The 21,513-nt window shown below is 38.4% G+C and overlaps 1 protein-coding gene across 4 annotated transcripts in view; it reads left to right on the plus strand.

The window, feature by feature from the left end:
* The window catches only part of KCNIP4 (Kv channel interacting protein 4), a 1,232,493-nt gene that overhangs the window by 858,435 nt on the left and 352,545 nt on the right, over positions 1-21,513 (plus strand). The gene's annotated exons all lie outside the window — the stretch shown is intronic.

The raw sequence follows: 21,513 nt of genomic DNA on the forward strand, positions 1-21,513 counted from the left end.
TGATAGCTCCATGGACCAAGGAGGGACTGCCCAGTAGAGAGAGAAGTGAGCAAACGAGATTTGTTGTGGAACTTGTGGACTTTCCCAGTTTTTTACTTTTTAATATCTAAAAACTGGACGTGTCTTTTAGTCAAGGCATTTCATGGCTTGTTTTTCAACATTGTTTTTCTTTCTTAGTGATACTTAAAATAATGACACATGTTACCATTGATGACATCTTAGATTCGGTGCTATATTAGTTCATTCTCACATTGCTATAAAGTACAACCTGAGCCCAGATAATTTATAAATAAAAGAGTTTTAATTAACTCACAGTTTTGCAAGCTGTACAGGAAGCCTGGCTGTGAAGGTCTCAGGAAATTTACAATCGTGGTAGAAGGTGCAAGAGAAGCAGGCACATCTTACATGGCCAGAGAAGGAGGAAGAGAGCAAAGGGGGAGGTGCTAAACACTTTTAAAGAACCAGATCTTGTGAGAACTCACTCACTATCATGAGAACAGCAAAGGGGAAGTCCACCCCCATGATCCAATCACCTCCCACCAGGCCCCTACTCCAACACTGGAGAATACAATCTGAGATTTGGGCAGGGACACAAATCCAAACCATACAAAGGGGATATGGTAAAACTTGCTAAAATTTTATGAGGAGCTGTGGCCTTATTTCTTTCCTTAAGAGAGTTATATTTTTAGTTAAGCTATCTGATGTTATAATAGGATATGATATCACATAAGGAAATATTCTATAACAAAATATTCATTTCACAAAAGCTTTTTGCTTCTAGGCATTGGTTGGAGTGTTGTACATACAGTGGTAAGAGAATAAAGCAAGAATAGTTGCTTCATAGGTTTCTAGTGTAGCTGGGAAGATGGACGTTGAAGAAATAATGAATGCTGTTGGATTCTGTGAAGGAGCAGTGCAGTTTGATATGGGCAGGGGGGAAAAGATGTGTCTGATCTTGTCTAGGGAGAGAAGGCAAAACATCTTTAGGAAATGACATTGATTCTGAGACCCAAAAGATGAGGAGTTAATAGGAAGAAGGAGTGGGGAAGAGTAATTCTAGGCCTGTTTTATGGCACATTTGAGAAATGGAAAGGTTAGTAGGGCTGGAACACAGAGGAAATAATGAATCATGAGTCTGAGGAGACATGCAGGGCCCAGATATGGCTGGGTCTTATCTCATAGACAGTGAGAAGGATGGAAGAAGTTGATATAATAAATTTTGCTTTTCATTGATGTCTTGTGGTCATTATGGACAGAACGCATTTGTAGGGTGAGAAATGAAGGGCAAGAATGAATGTATGGATACCTGTACAAGAGACAGTAGCAGACGTTGTGAGAATGGAAATAATTGAACAAATATATGAGATATTTAGGATGTAGAATGCACAGGGTCAGGTGCCAGATTGGAAGGTAATCAACTATCTTAATTTTAGCTTAAAAAATTCTACCTCCCAAGAGATGCCTCAGTTCCAGGCAATTCAGTGTGGTTGGCCATTCTTGGTGGCAGAATGAGAAATCGTATAAGACTTCCATTTTCTTGACTTGAACAACGAGGTAAATTACGGTGCAATTTCCTGAGTAAGAGCCCTGAAGGGGGCCAACTTTTCAGATACAATGGCATATGGTTTTGAATTGCCAGCGACACATTTCAGCACACATTTGAATAGAAATTTTTGAAACTCAGAAGCAAGATCTGTCCAGGAGATGGACATTTAGGATTTGTGGCATGACCAATGAAGCCATAGAATTGGAAAAAATTAAGTAGCGAGGTTGTATTGAGTGAGAAGGGAAGCATATCTTGAAATAAGTGTTGATAATTTTTATCATTTAATGTCTACTGAAGGAATAAGAGGCAGCAAAATATATTCAGAATGAGTGACTGGGGAGAAAAGAAGAATAAACAGAAATGAAGACCCAGTGGACATTTGAAGGGAGGATTGAGTGGTGTTGAGTGTGCTGACAGATATATATGATAACAGAAGTCCATTGAATTTTGTGATATATTGGCAAGAGCAATGTTTGTAGATGTATCCAAATATAAACCTGTGTGTTGGAATTGTGTTGTGGAGTAAGTGAGAAAATACAGACAGCAAGTGAAGGCTTTTATGAAATCTTGACTCCAACAGGATAATTAAGAGTCTGCCACCTGGCAGGGTGCAGTGGCTCACGCCTGTAATCCCAGCATTTTGGGAGGCTGAGGCACACGGATCACCTGAGGTCAGGAGTTGGAGACCAACTGAGCCAACATGGTGAAACCCCATCTCCACTAAGAATTATACAAAAATTATAATCCCAGCACTTTGGGAGGCTGAGGAGGGCGGATCATGAGGTCAGGAGACTGAGACCATCCTGGCTAACACGGTGAAACCCCATCTGTACTAAAAATACAAAAAATTAGCCAGGTGTAGTGGCACACACCTGTAGTTCTAGCTACTTGGGAGGCTGAGGCAGGAGAATCACTTGAACCAAAGAGGTGGAGGTTGCAGTGAGCCGAGATTGCGCCACTGCCCTCCAGCCTGGGTGGCAGAGCAAGACTCTGTCTCAACACACACACACACACATACACACACGCACACACACAAATTAGCCAGGCGTGGTGGTGCACGCCTGTAATCCCAGCTACTCTGGAGGCCAAGGCAGGAGAATCGCTTGAATCAGGCAGGTGGAGGTTGCAGTAAGCCAAGACTGTGCCACTGCACTTCAGCCTGGGTGACAGAGCGAGACTCAAAAAACAAAAACAAACAAACAAACAAAACAGAAAGAGAGAGGAAGGGAAGGAGGGAGGGAGTAGGGGAGAAAGAGAGGAAGGAAGGGAAGAGGAGGGGAGAGGAGGGAAGGGGAGGGGAGAAGAGGGGAGGAGAGGGAAAGAAAAGAGTCTGCCATCTAAAGGAACATGTGAAGACTAGGTAGCATTCTTTGATTGTTTTAGGGAGATTTTAACAGAGAGAAAGAACTTGAAGGAATTGAAAGAAAAGAGCTTAGGGTCTTAATAGTGGGAGAATAAAGAGGATCGAGAGCATAGATAGAAGAATTTTTCTTAGCTAGAATAACCACCTCTCTGACTGTGACAGAGGGAAAGAAGACATGAATGCTGCAAACACATCTTGGAGTCATGTTATGTGTAAAGTGTGCTTCCCAGGAAATGCTTCATTAACCTTCATGTGTCAAATTATGCTTCCTGAGAAAAGGTACAGTAAGCAGCCCAATAAATGATGATTATGTATCATGTATTCATAATTGCATGTATTACAGCCTTACTATTGGAGCAATTACATTTTAAAATGTATTTTAAAATTCTTGTCAATTCAATACCTACCATTCACTCAGGGTTCAGAAATGGCACTGTGACTGTCATCAAGAACGTTCAATGCGATGATGGAGACGGGCATTTAAATAGATAATTGCAATAGAGTCTGACAGGAAGTGGAACTAGAGTGTGGTGAAAGTAAACAGCGTGGGACAGAGGCATGAGAGAATAATATTAATTAAGATTTGGGTTTAGCCACCAGAATGAGACTGAAATAATTTTCACTTGACAATATAGAATTGTTAGGCCCTCCAGGGGTGGGTGAATGAAAAAAATACAACTATTCTGTTCCATGAGGTCGTGCAGGGATCCAGATTTTAAAACTTTCTTGCTCCACTATATCTACATGACGAAACCTGGCTCTCCACCACCATATACATGTTCAAGTCCACAGGGAGGGAGCAGAGGAAATGGAAGATTACTTATCTTTCTGATTCAGCCCGCTGGCCTGGAGTGATGTGGTTGGAATTCCTTCATCTTATTCATTAGTATAACCTGGAAGTGCAGTGGAGTTAACAAACTTAACCAATGATGGAAGGATAGATGCCTTATCTTCCTGGGTGATTATAAGGTCATTTTGTAGTCAGGCTTCTCCAATGTCCTAGCATATGCGTGAACTTCTGATTTCTCCCAGTAACTTTGTCAAAATACATTTATATTGGCTTTCCTCCATCCTTGTATCACTCTCTATGCTTTTCTCACTCCTCCTTCCTGAGATTATGCCTTTAGTAAACTATTTATATCCAATTCCTTGTCTTAGGATCTGCCTTTGGGGGGACCCAAACCAACTAATCAGATAGAGCAGCAGCCTTGACCAACCAGAATTGATATCTGTTGGGTTGGTGTCACCAGGGTGTCCCCACTTGACATCATCTCTAAAATCATGGAGGCAGGAAATTGCCTGGTGATTTCAAAAAGCCATGAGAAATACATATGAAATAATGAAATAGACTTCATTATAGAGAGAGGAACAGAAGACTGCAGAGTTAGATGGGTGTCTTAGTCAGCTCAGGCTGCAGTAACAGAATTCTATTGACTGGATGGCCTCAACAACAAGCATTTATTTCTCACAGGTTTGGAGCCTGAAAGTGTGAGATCGGGGTGCCAATATGATTAGGTTTTCAATGAGGGCCTTTCTGGTTTGCAGATAGCTGCTTTCTTGCTACGTGTACCCTCATATGGCCAATTGGCAGAGAGAGAGAGAGAGAGAAAATCTCTCGTGTCTCTTTTTATAAGAGCTTGAATCCTATTCACGAGAGCTCCTCCCTAATGACCTAATTACCTCCCAAAGATCCCACCTACACATACCATCATATTGGGGTTTAGGCTTCAGCATATTAATTCAGGGGTGGGGCACAAACATTGAGTCCATACAATGTGGTTCAAATTGTGAGGACCTTTTAATATATAGAAGATATGTGTATTTAATATAGATATATAATAATATAGATATTATATAAGTGTAATATGTGTGTGTGTATAATATGGGATCTATATTTAATCCTGTGGAATGACACGAAGTCAGTAGCAGTAAATTATTCAATGTTTGTTTTCTTTATGTACTTATGCATTTAGTAGACGAGTCATATATTTGGATAGGGCTTCAAGAAGGCATATGTTGAGAATAAATTACAGGAGACAATTATGTAGAAAGAGGGGTGTCCGAAGTGGCTATTTGAGGCATCCAAGTAAGAGATCAGGATCTAAATAGGTGCGGGAGGGGAGCCACAATACTGGGGATGGAAAAAGTTCATATATATTCTAGAAAAAGATGCATACATTCAGGTGCTGTTAAAAGTATTTGACAACTGGTCCTGCAAGGTACCAGCTAGTAAGAAGGGACTTTGACTGTATATCCCCAGTATGGCAGAACCGGTGCATCCTAGATGATTGGCACTCTGGGTGTAAAGGATCCACACTGAGGAGCACCCAGTCTATTCTCAGGCCTGATATGATTTCTTCTAACTTTCCAAATGGCACGGAGAAGGGAATCATAGCCCTGTGTAATGTCATTTAGATTTATCCATTACCCCATCATTGCCATTTCTCTTGCATTTTAAGGATTTCTGGAACAATCTAATTTAAGATATGTTCAAGTGTTTGTATCAATTCACCTTTGATGACTAAGTCATAATTGTCACCGCACCCTGAGAACAGTCCACTTCCACCATTGCATGGCTAACCTGCATTTTCTTTTCTGCTAGTCACAAGACCTTCCTAGTTAGGATATGCTGATGGACCTAAAATACATGTCAGAGCAGGTGTTAGCATCCCACTGACAATCGAGGCACGAATTAACACTTAACTCAGGAGAAATGACCTTTTATTCTTTCCGGAAATGTTCCAGTCCTGCTGGAGCCACAGCAGAAGGAGGCTGATTTGCTCAACAAATATCTATTCGTTGTAGGCTATAGCTCAGCAATCAGAAGACTATCTTGGGAGACATCAGGGTGGAAAAAGACTACATGACCCTCAAGAGCTTTATAGGTTTGTGCAGAGGTAAAATGCCCCTGTGTTTCCTAGAATCTAACTGGACTTCCTATGATTTCACAGAGTTAGAAGTGAACATGTGGTGTTTTTACATGCAATTTCCCCTGCTGCCAATTCCAGAATTTCAAAGAAGGGAGTTGTGTTACTTTTCTGTGACTGCTGTAAGAAACTACGACAACTTGTTGACTTGATACAACAGATATTTATTATCTCTTCAGTTAGGAAGACCAGAAGCCAGAATTCAAGGTGCCAATAGGGTCATATTTCTTCCAATGGCTTTAGGAGATAATCCATTCCTTGCCTTCCAGCTTCTGGTAATTCCAGGAATGTCTTGGTTTACGGATGCCTGTCTCCAACCTCTGACTCAGTTATCTCATTGCCTCTTCTCTTGTGTGTATCTGCCTCCCTCTAGACTGAGAAGCCCAGAGGGAGACAGAGATCTCCCTCCCTTTTAAAGGGATACATGTGACTTCGCCTAGGGTCCACTTGGATAATCCAATGTAAGAACCTCCTTTAAAGATCCTTAATTTCATCAGGTATGCAAATACTTTTTTTTATGGATAAGCTCCCAGGGAGTAGTACCTGGGCATATCTCTTTTAGGGGCTATGATTTAATCTATTACAAAGGTAAAGTCTAGTCATTTTTTGAGGAGGGGGAAGGAAAGAGGGAGAGAAAACAAAGAGAGAGGAAGAGAGAGAGGGAGAAGAGAGACAAGAAGCAAGAATAGGAATCTTCCTTAGGGATAAAATAAACTGATTAGCCAAAGAAGAGTCTTCACCTATAGTCAATTCTCACTTTTGTCTGAATAAGAAACAGAGACAAAAGAAGTGAAGAAGGAAACAAAAGCAAGGGTGAGAGGTAAAGACTGCAGCCTTTGCAACCAAAGAGACCTGCATCCAAACCCCACTGAAACAACTTACTAACTATATTACTCTGGAAATATCTTTAACATGGCTATGATAAGACCTAAAATACAGAGTTACTTTACTGCTTATGTAAAATGTCGTATTTCTGTGTCTACATACATTATAGATAGATAGATAAATAGGTAGATAGATAGATAGATAGATAGATAGATAGATAGATAGATAGATAGATAGATAGATTAATAACTTGGCACAGAATGTGGCACACAGTTTGGAGCTCCATGTAGTCATTTTCCTCAGAAGCATTAAGTACACATTAGTTACTGTTATCATGAGCCCATTTTTCTTTTCAGGAGAGCAAATCAGATTCAGAGCCACCGTCTTCAGTTCTAGTTGAATTAGTCCTACTAGCTTATCTCATTTGTCATCATTTCTGATATGGCTCTTAGGTTACGAGTTTTTTTTTTTTTTTTGCCCTGTAAGACTTTATTACTTCTTCCTCCTGTCCCAGACTCTGTTAATTTCAGTGGCATCCAATAGAATAGGAAGTAAGACTTCTCTTTAAGGCAGATGTCTGTTATATTGCTGTAATAAAGCAAGTTGTTGGGTAAGAAAATACTACAGAGGCTTGAGTTCATCATAACTCATGATAATCTAAATAATCTGTTAATGAGGTTGCTCTTTGAGTGATACATCATTCTAAACTATGGGACAATGGGTGCAATAAAGTCTTTACAGAAATTCCCTGGGGTGTTTTTGCTCCTAGTAGCTGTCTTTGCTTAAGTGCTTCTAATGACACCTTCTAGTGGAAATGGAAGTGTTTGGCTAATGCAGTCTCAAAATGGGAGTTGTAGACTCTTAGTGGTGTCTCATGTGCCTTAATGAGCTATCAGCTGTTGTTTTCCTTTAAACACTTAAAAATCAGCATGAGAAAAAATCATTATATTTATTTCTAATACAGCAAAAGAGAAATTTTAAAAATTCACTCGTACCAAAGGCTAAAAGAATCTGAAAAAGTCAGGTTCTGCATTAGGAGGATCAATTCATATCCACTAAAAAGAATAGATCTCTTTTTTGTGACATTTTCAGCACTTGGCCTTTTCAAAGGAGAATTAATTTTTCAGTGTAGGATTAGTGCCATCAGAAATGAAGATTTATCTCATTATTTGACATAGAGCTTTGCAATTTGCAAGCTGAAGACATATTTCCTCCATTTGATAGATGGTATCTTCAAAGATTGTCTTCTACATCTTAATGTGTGAGCCATGTATGTTTCTGTGTGTACATAAAAATTCCTTAATTACTCTCTCAAAATCCAGTGAGCTATTCAATAGAATTCACTGCTCTTATCAGCAATTGACCTTTTCAAAGGAGAATTCAATTGGCATATAATGCATATGGTGTAAGTAAAGACTTGTTTTGTAATCATGTAATCAAATAAAAATATTATACATTATACTGGAACTTCAAATTAGTGGCAGAAAGCACAACCATGTGAAATGTTATTCTTATCAGAGCCAGTCAATAAGTGATTGCATAGTTTAGAAGATTTACTTTTCTTACCTTCTCAATAAATAATTTCTTCTTCTATAGTTTTAACAAAAATCGGGGTTGTTCTGGGGTTAATTTTAAAACATCCTACCAAAGTTAATGACATTTGACTGTAATTGAGCTTCACTTATTGGGTCATGCAGGAAGTCTAACCCTATACCCGTGATCAAAGTTTTGAGATTAATTGTCGATTTATCCAACAAATGAGCATAATCACTAACAAGAATGCTAATTTTAGAACTTAATACATTCATTTCTATGGTAACTATGTTTGTTCTTTTTTCATTTCATCTCTGAAACAATAATCAGCTAGGCATTGTCATCAGAAGCTTCTTTTAAAGTCAATTTCATAGCAACAGCTGCAGTCTTCCTGGAAAGACTCTAGAAGTTCAGAAATGCCCATTCCAGTCAGGTCTTTGCACAGTATTAAAATTCAGTCCCCACAGTATATCATGCCTCTTAAAGCGATAACCTTCAGAGCAGACTATATGAGACAGAATTTATGGGCTAATAACTAATTTATAAAAGCACACTTGATCTAACATGTTATTTAAATTAAAGTTGAACATCTAGAGTGAAAGTGAAAAAAAGAATCTGAATCCCACTAAATACTTGTGGAGGATATTTTCTATAGACTTCACGCTACTCTTCAGGTTTTTATTAATTCTTCTGTGTTATTAATTATTTCTGTAGAGGTGTTGCCCATTGAATAGTGAGTGATTTTGTTTGTTTCTTGAAATTAGCATGAGTGGAAAACACCACTAGTAGTTCAAATATGTTTATTGAGCACCTATGATATGCAAAACACTGGCCTAGACAGTATAGGAATAACAACATTAGAATAAATAAAATAGGTAAATAAATAAAATACATCTCAATAATTTTTTATAGGATCTTATATCTTAGGTGAGAGGATTCAATATGTATGAAAATGATTAAATAAGAATTAAAATATCACATGCTATGAAACATTGTTAAGGTAAAGTCCTCTGTAAATTTAAGGAAGAAAGATCTTATTGTTCAAAAAAATCATTTGAACTGATTTATAAAATAATTTGTAGATGTAAGCATAATAGTGAAAATATTAGCATACAATTCTATAGTGTTTGTTACGTGCCCACTTTTCTAAAGACTTTTGCATCTATTAACTCATCCCTATAAGGATGGTGTCATGATAATCCCCATATTATAGGTGAGGAAATAGTTGTGTAAAAGTTAAATAACTTGCCTGGGATCACAGAGCTAGCAAGTGGAGAGATGGAGGAGCCTGATTTATCTCTGGCCAGGCTGGGTCACAGTCTATGTATTTATAAATGGCCACTCAGGGAAGACACATTGGATGAGTTGCAGAATGTATTTGTTTCCTATTACTGCTGCAACAAATTGCCACAAACCTGGTGGCTTAAAACAGCACAAATTTACTACCTTATAGTTTTGCAGTTCAGAAATATGAGATGGGTTTCACTAGGCTAAAATCAGATGTCATCAACGTGCATTCTTTTCTAGAAGGAGCGTCAGTTTCCTTGCCTTTCACGGCTTCTAGAGGCCTTCCCCATCACTTGGCTTGTGGGTCCTTCTTTGTTCAAATCTAGCAGTTGCATCATTTTGACCTCTGCTTCCTGGTGTCACGTCTCCTTCTGAAACTCTGACTCTCCCGCCTCCCTTTTTCACTTATAAGAACCATTATGGTTACATTGAACTGATATGGATAATCCAGAATAATCCCTTTATATTCTAGTCAACTGATTAGCAACCTTAATTTCAATTACAGCCTTAATTCCCCCTTGATATGTGACATAACATATTCACAGGGTCTGGGAATTAAGAAATGAACACCTTTGTGGGTCTGTTAGTTATTTTGCCTACCACTCAGAGCATGAGTTTAGGTTCAGTGATGAGAAAGAAGGAGCTATTAAAAGAAAGGCAATCTGGTTTGGCAAAATGAGAAAGGGGGCAGTTTGTAAAAAGTGTAGGATGGCAGTCGTACTGAGGAAATTATGAATCAAATAGGAGTTCAATAAATGGATATCTCTGTATCTCTCTAAAAATTTTTTAACAGCAGGATAATTATTTTTCTCACCTAATTTTAAATAGGTAATCTCCACAGATACTTACTGAGCATTTATTACATTTTGGGGGTATATAAAAAATATATAATTTTTATATTTTAATTGGCTCAACATTTAAAAACTTAAATGAGCCAATTGTGTGAGATGCCAAAAAATGGGTCACAGATATGTTGTCAAAAGTGGCCTTGTTGGAATCTCTAAAGAGTCCTTCCTATAAAGGATACCTTTCGTTCTTGCCTCAATACTGAGAAAGCTGAGAAATGAGCGGGAAGGATAGAGGCCAAGTCATAACCAGGTTGGGGCACATGACTTTCAAATGTGGGTAAAGTGCAGCTGCTAATATGAACCACAATCTGACCTGTATTGTAGGGCAATTTGGCTTCCAAAAGGGAGGCTCCTACAGAATTTACAGATGTAAAGCATGAAGTGAAAGAGGACAGCCCAGGATCTCCACAGAAAGGCTGTTTCTAGACAGAAGAGTTACTCTTCTTATAAGTTTTCACTTATAAGGTTCTTATAAGTGAAAAAGGGAGGCGGGAGAGTCAGAGTCCCAGAATGTAACACCAGGAAGCAGAGGTCAAAATGATGCAACTGCTAGATTTGAACAACCAAATAAATCATTTGCCTCCACAGGGGCAGAGTGACTACAGGGATGAGAGAAGAAATTAGAAGTACCACACTAGTAGAATTTTCTCTTCCTGGCAGAACATATAAGTAGCAGGGAAGAAGCATTTCCCTCTTAAGACATCTCAAGTTCATCTTGGTTTAACGTAAACTCATCATTTTCTCCCCAAATTAGTTATCCCCAAATGTTCTTGTGTTATACATCTCAATGGGTATGCTATGGGACGAATTGTTGTGCTTACCAAAATTTACATGTTAAGTCCTTAATCTCCAAAGTATATTTGGAGGTGGGCCTTTGGGAGATAGTTAGGTCATGAGGGTAGAGTCCTCATGAATGGATTAGTGCCCTTATAAGAAGAGGCACAAGAGAGATGACCTCTCTCTCTCTCTCTCACTGTGAGAGAATATGAGGATACAAGAAGGCAGCCGTCTACAAGCCAAGAAGAGGGCCCTCAGCAGAATCCAACCTTGCTGGCACCCTGATCTCAGACTTTGGAGCCTCTAGAATTCTGAGAAGATAAATTTCCATTGTTTACACCACTCAGCATAATGTTTGTTATAGCAGCCCGAGCTGATTAAGACAGGTTGGAGCCATACTATCCTAGTTACCCAAACTAGATACTTAAGGATCACCTTTGACTGTTTTCTCTCACTCGCTAACTCTTTCCAGTCACTCTTGAAGTGTGGCTTTTTCTCAAACGAGTAATATCTGCCCCATCTCTCCTAATATGTGTGATCATTTTACTCAAATAACTTTCAGTGGTGTCCTTATGTCATCACCCTCTGCTTAACCATGTTCCCTCCTGCTAGATATGTCTAAAATATAAATGTACCCAAGCCACCTTATTTCCAGAAGCCCTGATAATGACTTCCTTAAAATCTCTAAAATTCATATGAAAAATCTTCTAATTTAGGTATACTTTCTAGAATCCAGGTCTTGTTAAGTACCCTCTTTTATGCTACTATGACATCTTGCTTCAGTTCTAAAACTTCACCAATTTTATTACATTTTAAACGATAATGTATGCCCTACTCAAAAAGACGAGTTTTATAATAATTGAAATAACAATTATTACATTATGATAAAAAGAATTATTCCCAGATAAATAGTAATGTACTTTTTATGCTTGTATGTGTTTTTTGAATAGTGATGAGCACATTTATTGTGTGAACTAATTAATTCTTGCAAGAACACTGAGAAGTAGATATGGCTTTGCCTATTTCATCTGAAAGAAAACTAAGGCTCTTAGAAATTACATGATTTACTCAGTCACATGGCCAGTAAGTAACAAATCTGGAGTTTAACTAGGGCACCATGATTATGAAACATGTGAATATTGGGTTTGAGGTGCCTATCTAAATACTAGCAGGTAAAGGAGTAAAGACTACATGTTTTGAACTTCTTATGAGTTAGTAAAAAGACCAGTATAATAAGCCATTTTTATTTAACTTCTAGAACCTTGAGACTAGAATGATAAGGCAAGACTACATGATTTTTATAGTCTGAGTAGTAACTTCTTCAAAGATTTTTACTTTTACTTTTTCTTAAAATGAGATGAGTGAACATTATAGAATTTTCCAAGAATCATAAATTATCCCTTTAGATCAACTTGATTTACTTTGAGTCAATGGATACCAAGTGTTTCATGACAACACAAATAAATGGAGCAATAAAATCTCAATACTTTTTTAAATTTTTATTTATTTTATTTTATTTTTGAGACAGAGTCTTATTCTGTCACCCAGGTTGGAGTGCAACAATCTCGGCTCACTGTCACTGCAACCTCCACCTCCTTGGTTCAAACAATTCCCCTGCTTCAGCCTCCCAAGTAGCTTGGATGACAAGTGCATGCCATCAAGCCCAGCTAATTTTTTTGTATTTTTAGTAGAGACAGGATTTCAGCATGTTTGCCAGACTGGTCTCGAACTCCTGACCTTAGGCAATCCGCCCGCCTTGGCCTCCTAAATTGCTGGGATTACAAGCATTAGCCACCGCACCTGGCCCCCAACACTTCTTTTTAAGCAATCTACTCAGGATATAACTGATGAATCAGTCCAAAACTCAAAGTGTATGGGAGCTGTTTAGGTTGGATGGCCCTTGCATGCACCACTACTGCTCACACCATCAACAATGTTTCTCCATAGCTGCCAGGGGTGTGGAATGATTTCATCATTTCAGACAATTAACATAGGAATTGTTGGTCATTTTGTGCTCTGTACTTTAATATCATAGAACTAAAGACTTATAATGAACCTAGGAAAGTTGTTTAGTCAATTAACAATTCTTATTGAGTGGAATTATATGTCCATATTTTCTAAATGCTGAAAAGAGGCACAGAAAAGCATGAAAATTGGTTCCTTGCCAAGAAGTCACAATGTAGCATGGAAAAGAATATATCCATGACATAATTAGAAAACAAAACAAGACAATATGAAATTAAATGCCTAATTTTGTGGCACAGGCTATAAGAGCAATAACATTTGAGGAAAGGATGAGAGAGTAGAGTGGGCTGGAATTGTCAGAGAATATTCATGTGGGAGATGAGGATATTGATAAGATTCTGAAAAATAGGTAGTGGGGAATGAGGGAAAATTGAGGGACAATAAGAATGAAGTATATTTAGGAGACAGGCCTGATAGGAATCCATGTCCCATGTTGGGATGAAATGGGAAATAAAATTGACTCTTTCTTTTCTTCTGTCTTCATGTCTTATATCTAAAACATGTTGGATAAGGAATCAAAATTTTAAATTTCCGTAGAAAGAAATCCCATAACTAATTTTCTTGTTTTATGTAATTACATACAATTCTTCATCACATTCCAGTGCACGTAACACAGTGGCCTTGCAGATAATCTTTTAAATTTATTGAATGTATTGTATTTGCATTGCTTACTTTTGTGATTGCTCATATTTTTCTGCTTAAACATTTTTGTCATTCTATTGATTTCTGTGTTGCTGTGTAAGGAGAACACTCATAACTATTTGAGTAGTAATGATGGCAATTACAAGAACATTTTACATTTATAAATAGCTTAAAATTTTTTGCATATAAATATTTGCATATATGCTAACTCATTTGGTCCTTACAATAATCATGAGAAATAGGCATAGCAGACACTATTACCAATGTTTCCCAGAGTTGGGAACTGATACCCAGAAAAAATGCACAATTCTAAGACAAATAGCCAGATATTAGAAGAACCAGAACTCTTAAATCTCCTGCCAAAACTCAGAAAACTGTCTCTAGTTGGCTTATTTTCACGAAATATTGAGAAACACAGTGGAACCAAGCTTAGCGTATTTTCTCACTTTCACCATGATCCAGTGTAGGCCAGGTATTATATGATTTTTTAATGGTTTAATGACTTATTGTGTTCATATGATGAGAGCTAACCTTCAAAAATCCAATCTCCTATAAAGATTACCTCCTTACACAAACAGACCAGAAATAATTGAACAAGATACTCAACTTCTTTGTCCCACTTTTTCACTGTTACAACGGGGCTAATATCAGCCTTTTATAAAGACCTAATATAGTAGGAGAGAGAAACACACATTGAAAAAAAAAGTGCCATTTTGTTCTATAACTTCTAGATTCCACTTCCAGGAAGATAGGGTACACATACTTTTGCCAGTTTCTTTTACTAAGAGCTAAATGTGTGGAATGTATATGTATGTATATATCAACACAAACATGTCAGGTCTACCCAAATTGATATACAGGCTTAACATAATTTATATTAAAATCCCAACAGATATCTACACACATAGACAAAATTATTCTAAAAATTGTATAGACAGCTAAAGAAACTACAATAACTAAAACTACTTTGCAAAATAATAAAGTAGGTGGAGTTAATCTCCATGACTTCCAAACTTAGTATATAGCAACAGTCCTATGTGGTATGGCAGAAAGACAGATCAAAGAAACAGAACAAAGAACCCAAAAAGATGCTCAAATTTGCCCAACCACCTTTGGTCAAAAGTTCAGAAACAATAACAATTTAATGGAGGAAGAATAGTCTTTTCAAAATGTGTGTGAGAAATCAGACACTAGGTAAACAAACAAACAAAATGGACCTCAATCGTAACTTCACCCTTTCTACAAAAATTAACTTAAAATGAACAATTGATTTAAATGTAAAACATAATGCTATGAAACTTGTAGTAGCAGGTCACATAGGAGAAAATCTTCAGGACCTAGGACTGGGTGAGTTCTTAGACATGATCCGTACAAGAAAAACAAGCAAATGAGATTTCATCAAAATTAAACAACCTTTGCTCTTTGAAATCCCTGTTAAGAAGATGAAAAGACAAGCAACAGACTGGGAGAAGATTTTGATAAACTACATATCTAACAAAGAACTCGTATCTAGAATGTATTTAAAAACCCAAAACTCAAGCCAGGCATGGTGGCTCACACCTGTAATCCCAGCACTTTGGGCGGCCGAAGTGGGCATATCACGAGGTCAGAAGATCGAGACCATCCTGGCTAACATGATGAAACCCCATCTCTACTAAAAATACAAAAAATTAGCCGAGTGTGGTGGCAGGCACCTGTAGTCCCAGCTACTCAGGAGGCTGAGGCAGGAGAATTGCTTGAACCCGGGAGGTGGAGCCTGCAGTGAGCTGAGATTGCGCCACTGCACTCCAGTCTGGGTGACAGAGCAAGACTCTGTCTCAAAAAAAAAAACAAAAAACAAAAAAAACCCTCAAACTCAACAGTAAAAACAGACAATTCAGAGAGAAAACAAGAAAAATATACAAAGACATATTTCATCATAAAAAAATATGGGTGTCCAATGAGCCCATGAAAAGCTAATCAACACTGCCAGACATTAGGGAAATACAAATTAGGATGACAATGAGTTATCACTACATACCTGTTAGAACAGCTAAAGTAAAAACTTGTGACAATGGAAATACAAGCCAGTACACCACTGAAAAAACTGGTTAAACTAGTTGGACACTGTTTTTTCAAAAAAAGTCTAAACATGCAGTTACCATTCAACCCAGCAACTGTACTCTGTGCATTTATCCCAGAGAAATGAAAACCTGGACACACAACCTGCACATGATTATTCATAGCAGTTTATTTTTCATTGCCAAAAACAAGACCAAAATGTGCCTCAATGGGTGAGTGGTTAAACAAACTGTGGTACATCCACAGCATGGAATTCTACTCAACCATAAAAATGAGCAAACTATTGATACACACAACAGCTAGAATAGACTACGAGGGCATTATATTGAGGGAAAACACCAATCTTGAAAGGTCACATCTGGTATGATTCCATTTATATAGTAGTCTCTCGGTGATAAAATTATTGAGTTGGATCCGAGGTTAGTGATGGCCCAGAGTCAGGAACAATTAGAGTTTTGGTATGTGATTGTAAAAGGAAAGTGTGGGAGAGATCTTTGTGGTGATAGAATATTTTTGCATCTTAATTATAGTGGTGATTACACAAATCTACACGTTTGCTAATATGACACAGAACTACATACCCACATTATACCAATGTCAAAGTCGTGCTTTGGTGTTAAGTGCTATGTAAGATGGAAATGAGTGAAGGGTACTTAGAACCTCTTTGTACTAACTATGCAATTTCCTATGAATCTATCATTATTTCAAAATTAAAAGTGAAAAAATAAGATTTGCTCTACATCCAAGTTTCTATTTTTCTGTATCTTCTTCCCATAAGCTTGGTCATTGTCAGCTGAGGTATCCTTGTGGTTTCTTTTGTCCTCCTCTGTCAATCTGCTTTTAACCTATGTCCTCTGCCACTTCTGTTATGTGTTTTACAGACCTAGGGCCAGCCTTCATGGGCCTCTGCTCTGGGCAAGTGAAAGGAAACCGCTAGAAGACAACACACTGGGCCCATGAATCCTCAGAGTCCTCTAGACTGAGGTCACTTGAGTTGAGTAGCTTAGATTTTTAGATTGAAGTCCTGGTTTCAAATATCCAAGGTGACATTTAATCAATAACTCAAAACCTTCAGCATTGTCAACAGATTGGAATGATGTGCTGAATGAAACCAAATAAAGCTGATCAATATAAAATCCTGTAGTTGGCTTCTAAAAGGCAGCTGTGTAAGCACAAAAAAATAGAGGTGAGACTTCAAAGCAGCCACGTTAAAAAAAAAAAAAAAACCGTAGAGAATTTACATTGTGCTTTAGGTGTAATATGAGTCAACAGTGTGGCTGCCAAAATTCTAAAAGTTGGTCTGTGTTACTATTAATTGCTGCATTTATATAGTAGTTATCTATGCATTTTACAAAGAGCAATTTATTTATTTAATCCTTACAATAACCTTGAGAAGAAAGTAACATTTTTATCTGCCCATTTTTTAGATGTATTATGTCAGACACAGAAAGGTTAAGTAACGTGTTTAGACTCACCGTAGTAAATGTAGATCAGCAATTCAAGACCAGGCTCAAACTCATTGATCTTAATACCTTTATATACAATAATACATCTATACTGTGGTCATGCATGCATGCATTCATTCACTCAACAATATTTGTATTCCAAACATTATTCTAAATAAAATTATTAAGATTACTGCTATTGTGGGTCTTATCTCATTAGACAACTACACAACAAACAAATAAATAAGAATATTTTATGGTGGCAAGTATTATTATGACATTTAGGGTGACATGATAAAAAGTGATGAGAGAAGCTACTTACTAACTATTTGGAGGCCATGAAAGGGCTCATTGAAGAGGAGGCATATCAACTAAAACCTGAATGACAAGAAGAGGGCAGCCACGTAAATATGCAGTGAGAGAGAAGGAATTCCACACAAAGACAGTCAGTGCACACACCCTACTGTGTGGTGCTTGTTTGACCTAATCATTGAGACATAAGAAGAAGACAATTTTGGCTGGAGATTCATGAGTGAAGGGAGAATGGAATAAGGGGAGACTGAGGGAAGTGAGATTATGTAGACAACACAGGGAATGGAGTTGGATTTCATGCTCATTATTATGGGAATAATATAGAATGTTTTGAGGAGGTGATGACTTGATAAACTTTATAAGTTCAAAAGAGCCCTTTAGCTACTAAGTGGAAGGTAAATACTCAGGATTCATGGGGGAAGCAGGATGACCACTTCAGAGCCTGTTGAGGTTGTCCAGGCAAAAGATGATTGTGATGTGGACATGAGTGGTACCAGAAAAAGAGAAATAAATTGGGTACAGAAAACAGGAAGCCATGTTCAGTTCTGCTCAGTTCCCTGCTGGTCAGACCACCCTTGGAGCATTGTGATCAGTTCTTGGCATGAATCACTGGAAGAATAATGAAAGGACAGGGGGAAGATGAGAACATACTGAGATATCCAAAGACGTTTCTGTATGTAGAATAACCAATCATATTTTAAAGAATTTAACAAATAATTTATATTTTAATGCAAAATTTTAAATTTTAATAATTTGCAACAGAATATTTTCATTTGGGCAGCATAATGAAAATTATAGGAAATGAAGCTTGATAATATTTATGCTGATGGGACATATCATGAAAAAGACTGAGAAACTTCAAAGCCGACCATGTTCAGACAATATTCCCCTAAATGACTCAGAACCACATTCCCTCCAAACAAACAGGGTCTCTGTGCTGAGCTTCCTGGATCTGGGAGAGGGGTGATGCAAGCACCCCTATGGCCACCACCACTCGGACTGCACTGGGTTAAACCCAAAGCCAGCACAGCACTGGGTCTTACCTAAGGTCTGCAGTGACCACTGCCTGGCTACTGCCTGTTTTCACTCGTGGACCAAGGGCTCCACACTCAGCAGGTAGCAAAGTCATCCAGGCTTATGTTCTTCCTTTTAGTGTGAGGAGTTCCTCCTAAGAGGATGAGTTCCTCCTAAGTGTGATGAGTTCCTCCCAATGTCAGGCAGGCCCAGAGATGCTATCCCGGAGCCAAAGCCTGGAATCAGGAACCCTCGGGCCTGCCTGGCGCTCCATCTCACTGTAACTGAGCTGCTACCTAAGCTGCAAGACAAAATCCCCTTTACTCTTTCCTCTCCCATCCTGAGGCAGAGGGAGACTCTCGCCATAGTCACCACAGCTAGGAATGTGCTGGGTCTCACCTGAAGTCAGCACACCTCTGAGTCTCACCCAAGATCAGAAGCAAGTATTACCTAGCTACCACTGCTGATTATTCAGGGCCCAAGGCTCTTTGATGAGAAGATAATGAATCCTGCCAGGACTTGGTTTTTCCCTTCAATGCAGCAGGTTATCTTCTGGCCCAATGTGTGTCTCAAAATGTCATCTGAGAGCTAAGGCCTGAATGGGGGACTCAGGACTCTGCCTGGCACCCTATTCTACTGTGGCTGAGCTGGTATCCAAGTTGCAAGACACGGTTCTTTTTGTTCTCCCTTCTCCTCTCCTCAAGCAGAAGGAACGAGTCTCTTTTGGAGCTGTGAGCTATACTGCCTAGGATTGAGGAGGGTTGGTGCAAACATCCCTCATCCATCCCGGCTGGTATCTCACCGGGTCACATGCACTCCAAGTCCCCTGGCCCCTTTGAGCCCAGCACAGCACAGGACCAGGACTTGCCCAGGGATCGCAGTCCTCGTGGCCTAGACTGCCTTTCAACTTGATGTAGAACCCCAGAGTCCTTTTGCCCATGGTGGCAGGGCTTGCTGCAACTCATATTCTGACAACTAGGATGGGCAATGTGCCTCTGGCTAGGGTTGGTCTAAACGCTCCCTCCGTGGATAGAGGCTAACTTCCACCCCATGTTACTTTTTACTGTGACAGGACAGCACTGAGCTCCAGTGCTAAGTCTCACAATCACTGCATTCTCCCTTCCCCAAGTGCAGACATTCTCTCAGTGCCACATGGCAGTACTTGCCAGGGGATGGGGGGAGGGGTGTTGTAGGCGATTGAAGACTGTCTTTTCTACCCTGTTCAGTGCCTCTTTCCTCAATATGATGTAAAAACCAGCTACTGTGATCACTCACCTGATTTTTGATTCTTAAGATGCTTTTGTGTGTGTACACAGTTTTTCAATGTAGTGTTCCTGCAGGAGAGAAAGAACTGGTGGGCGCCTCTATTTGACTATGTTTCTTGGCCTTCTTCTGAGAATTATTTTCCTCAGCACTAAAAGGAATACTGAAACTGAATGGAAGCCACAAGTAAATACATTCCTGCTCAGCACAGGAAAGAACCTTGGAGCCATCGGAGCTGCCCACAATAAGACGAATACTGTAAAATTTCCCACCAGTGTTGTTGATTCTATAAACAAACCACATGAATGAGAACTAAGGCAAGGGATGGAGGTTATTTATTTATTTTTTTTACACTAGGGTGTATAAAAACTAGAAGGGGCTATTAATATGAAATTTCAATGTGTTTTCTATGCTTTATTATTTTGCTTCTATAGTCTTAAAAAATACTTTACAAGTGAGTATCTTGGTAAGTAGGTAATATCTTTAAATCCTAAAATCACAAATAAAAAATAAATCATTATTCTTCTAGGGTCATGATGGGAAGATCTAATTAACATTCACATTTTGAAAATAAAGCGTAAAGTATAAAATACATTCTTAATTCATGTGATATTTGCTTTTACTGTTTTTTAAAATAAAATTGAGTTATATATATTATGACAAATGATACCAATCTATGATATAATGACTTCCTAAATATTTTTCTTTCACAGTAGTAACAGCTACTAAACCACTGAATATAAACTACAATATATTGTAGTTTATATTCCCACAATATTGTACAGTCAGCAAGTTGGAAGGATAATATGGTCATGTTATTTATGCTTGTAGAACTTGGAAAGAATTGTCCTTTAGCAGTACATTATAATAATCGATTAATAGTGAATTAAAGCAATTAAATACCTTTTTTTTAGTATTTGAGATACTAGAAGCACCATTATCTTGGGCTGTAAATCAAACCAATTGTAGGAGTAGATGGGCTTTGTCATGCATATGAAATCTTTAAATGCAATTCCAGTAGATCTTAGTACAGTCGCCTGCCAACATCTAGGTTCTCAAATTGTTGCTTTCCCAAGCCCAGCCAAGGCTATGCCAGATACTTATTTTCATGGTGGCCTCTTCAATTAGATTTAACGCTTTGGTAGTGTAGGGACACTCGATTATTTTAAGACATTTGTAAGTTCACCACAAACTGCTCAGAGTCTGTCATAGAACACCCTAGAAAGTCAACCAAGAAGAAGAAATAAGCTGACATTAAAGGGGAAGAAAGGTGTGACTACGTGCTTGAGAAACAAAACATTGGGCTGCCAGAAGGGCTGGGGAGTTCCCATGACAGAGTGGACACTTGTACTGTTTGGAGAATGCATAAGTGATAGCATAATTGAGTTCATCAATTAATGAGCAGGTGTTCAGTGTATTTAAGATTAAATATTGGCAATAATTTAAATTAAAACTACAACATTCCAAAGTAAGAAGTTGTCCCGACCTGCAGGACAGTCGAACAGACCCTGGAAGGGGGAGTGGGAATGGAGGAGACAAGAAAACACGAGAAATGGAGACAAGACAAATAGCCTGATCAAGTCTCGTTTAATGGTGGCAGTGCAATGCCTTATATAGGCTGGCAGGGGAAGAGGTTGGGCCGGGG

The sequence above is a fragment of the Colobus angolensis genome, unplaced genomic scaffold, assembly GCF_000951035.1.
Source record: "Colobus angolensis palliatus isolate OR3802 unplaced genomic scaffold, Cang.pa_1.0 Scaffold146, whole genome shotgun sequence".
In the NCBI taxonomy this organism is placed as follows: domain Eukaryota; kingdom Metazoa; phylum Chordata; class Mammalia; order Primates; family Cercopithecidae; genus Colobus; species Colobus angolensis.